The 3,281-nt window shown below is 40.4% G+C and overlaps 1 protein-coding gene across 2 annotated transcripts in view; it reads left to right on the forward strand.

Annotated features, from left to right (window-relative positions):
- LOC146484632 (gelsolin-like protein 2) overlaps nt 1-1,754 on the forward strand; it is a 16,042-nt gene extending 14,288 nt beyond the window's left edge. For both annotated transcript variants that reach the window (XM_085104722.1, XM_085104723.1), the window contains one exon: nt 1-1,754. This exon is cut by the window's left edge and continues 248 nt beyond it. The gene's annotated coding sequence lies outside the window, so the exon portion shown is untranslated.
- Nucleotides 1,755-3,281: the final 1,527 nt, after the last annotated feature.

The following is a 3,281-nucleotide window of genomic DNA, read 5'->3' on the forward strand; positions in this document are numbered from 1 at the left end:
TCTGTTCCATTTAAATGTGATCAATGATCTCAGTGATTAAATGTAAGTTTTCGAGCAATACAAAAGTTTTAAAGATTGAGAATAGTTCCACCGTCGTTTGGTTCTTTTAGCATTTCTGAGTGTTAAATGAAACCAATTTGCTATCCCGCACTTTTTTAACCTAAACTGAGGAACATTTTACTAAGGCCCCGTCCACACTTAGGGCGTTTGTGTTTCAAAACGCATTCGTATCGATGCGTTTTGCACTTGCGTTCACATCAAAGGGAGCCTCTGCTCCGAAAACAAATGGACGGTAAATTGTTGGAAATAGTGTCTAAATTCTAAATTTTAGTTTAAGAAGTAGAAATAACATTCAAGTGTACTTAAAATTAGGTATGATTGTCGCCTATATTCGCTATTTACTTTCCCGGGCTTAGAAATCTTGGATTTCAAGACGTCATTGCGTTGCCGCTATTGTTAGTAAACAGAAGTTTTTTGGTTTGAAAGGATAGAGAACAATAGCGGCAACGCAATGACGTCATGAAATCCAAGATGGCCGCGCCCGGGAAAATTAGAAGCGAAAATCATATCTAATTTTAAGCACACTTGAATGTTATTTCTATTTCTTAAACTAAAATTTAGAATTTAGACACTATTTCCAACAATTTACCTTCCATTCGTTTTCGGAGTAGAGGTTTCCTTTAAGACGATTAAATGCGCTGCTTGTTTCCATCGCGCGTGTCTATTTCCCGCGAGTTGTAACGTTTCCTCGTAGCGTATAAGCGTATTGCGGCGCTTTAGTGTGGAGTTGACATGCGTATATTCGGTAAAAACGAAAACAAGGGTGTTTCGAAAACGCATTGGTGTGAACGGAGCCTAATAATCCTCGCGTTTTGTAAACGATGTGTCTTACAGAGAAGAGATGATAGGAAACTGAAAATCGGCTTCACTGAAAGTGAAAGTGTGACGAGCTACGCAGTTCGCGATATCTTTCTTGTGAATGGACAACGCGTTCGCATTTGAACAACCTTAGGTTTCGCCACTGGCTAGACATCCTCTGTTTGTATGGTTGACTATTTTTAATGGCTGGGCAGGAATTCAAATAAAGCCCTCTAAAGGAGAAGTTTAAGACCATTTTAGCGAAGGGGAAAATCAACCAAACATATTCACACGATTTCATTCTTTGCTCCTCTGTATTTACTTGTTTAAATGTCAGGATTTGAGTGAGTCCAATTTTTGCATCAAAAAGCGCTCTCGCGGGACACAAATCAACAAAAACCGACAGAGAAGCTTTTAAAATGTAAGCAGTCCACCACACAAATAGCGAATTATAACTTAGCCTGTGGTTTCACGTTTAAAGAGAATATGAGGAAGTCTATAGTTGAGAACGCAGCAAGGACAGTGTTAAGGCATCTTTCCCGCCATTACTGAGCCACCAATACTGAAACGAAGCTGAACTCATCTAAGTCTTAGTACATCTTTGTGCTCCGCTTCCAAAATTCTCCTAAAAATTTTACGTGAAAAACAACATAATCAGTTTTCTCTTTGAGTTTTAACTTCGTTGCTCTTCGCTTTAACGTACTCAAATGTTATGCTACAATTGTAGTTTTCAGCGCTAAACTGATTTTCGCTTATTAGGTTGTTGAAGTTGCATTGAATAATGAGATTGTCAAAACGCTTATTTCTTTGACGAGTTTAGACTTTGAAAGTGGAGTTGATTGTTTTTAGCTTTTATGCTTTTTAGAATTTGATTAATAAATGCTTTCTTTACTATCCGGTAGAAGTTGTGTTCGCATTTCCTTGATAGCTACTGTACTACCATTAACAATCGTCCAAGTACACCTGACACTGGAAGTCACTTTCTTTCAAGCAGCTTTCATTCAGTGGTAACATTTTAGGATTTCTTAAACAGGCCTAATGCGCTCAACTAAAGCCTGGGTTTTTACTAGCGCGAGCACAAGAGTGTTTATTTCACCGTGAAAACGACCTTGACGCAAGCATAAGCACGAGCACAAGAATCAATTTTTTTCTCATGCTTGCGCTGGTACTCGCGTCGCTTGTGCCGGCTTGCGCCTGTGCTTGCATCGCCAAACGGATTTATCTTAGGACATCCTACAAGCAATGTGCCCAGCTTAGCTTGGGGCGAGAAAGCCTTTCTTTCTCGCCCTTAGACCGCTCTGCTCGCTGCGCTCTCCACTCACTTCTTCCTTTGCCCCGCAATGGGAGCCTATTCACAGACTACACTAGCTAGAACAGTTCCAGCTTATCACGCAGTTTCTGGCACAACTTTGAGTTCAAAGTGCTCATTGTCCAGCCAACGCTTACAGAAATAAAGTGCTGCTCTGCTTAATTGGTGGATCCATGAAGCTGATCAAATATCCTACTCCCCGGGCACGGAAAATGGTCCAATACACGGGAGGGGGGAGAGGAGGATGTTGATCGGCGCATAAGCAATTAAGCCGGTTCGTTTCCCAAACAGTAGACATTACCAAAGAATATGTTATGAAAACCCTCATCACATCGAAAATTAAACTTTTTTTGAGAAACATGGCGTACGTAATTCACCCGGGGCTTGGTAAGTTATCGGGACTTTCACCATCATCATCTTTATTTAAATACAGGATCACAATTCATTTACGAGAAACGGGTCCCGGTCGTGTAACAAATAGTAAAATTTTGGGTAGAATAGAAGACGCCCTATTTGTTGCGTACTGCCCTAGACCCCTAACCCAGCCCAGGCGCGGATCCAGGATTTTGAAATGGGGGGTGAATTTTTGTAATATTGTTATTTTTTATAGAGCCAAAGCCTGGTTGAGGTGTTTGAGGTCTGTGCAGCGAAGAGCTCTCAAGGAGCTTATTAACGTTAACAACAAAGAAATTATTCTCAAAAAAGCAGATAAAGCAGGCGCGGATCCAGGATTTTGAAATGGGGGGTGAATTTTTGTAATATTGTTATTTTTTATAGAGCCAAAGCCTGGTTGAGGTGTTTGAGGTCTGTGCAGCGAAGAGCTCTCAAGGAGCTTATTAACGTTAACAACAAAGAAATTATTCTCAAAAAAGCAGATAAAGCAGGCGCGGATCCAGGATTTTGAAATGGGGGGTGAATTTTTGTAATATTGTTATTTTTTATAGAGCCAAAGCCTGGTTGAGGTGTTTGAGGTCTGTGCAGCGAAGAGCTCTCAAGGAGCTTATTAACGTTAACAACAAAGAAATTATTCTCAAAAAAGCAGATAAAGGCAGAACAACCGTCGTTATGAACGGAGAAAACAAAATCAACGACGGACAGAAACAATTGGATGATA

The sequence above is a fragment of the Pavona decussata genome, unplaced genomic scaffold, assembly GCF_977016875.1.
Source record: "Pavona decussata unplaced genomic scaffold, jaPavDecu1.1 SCAFFOLD_32, whole genome shotgun sequence".
In the NCBI taxonomy this organism is placed as follows: Eukaryota; Metazoa; Cnidaria; class Anthozoa; order Scleractinia; family Agariciidae; genus Pavona; species Pavona decussata.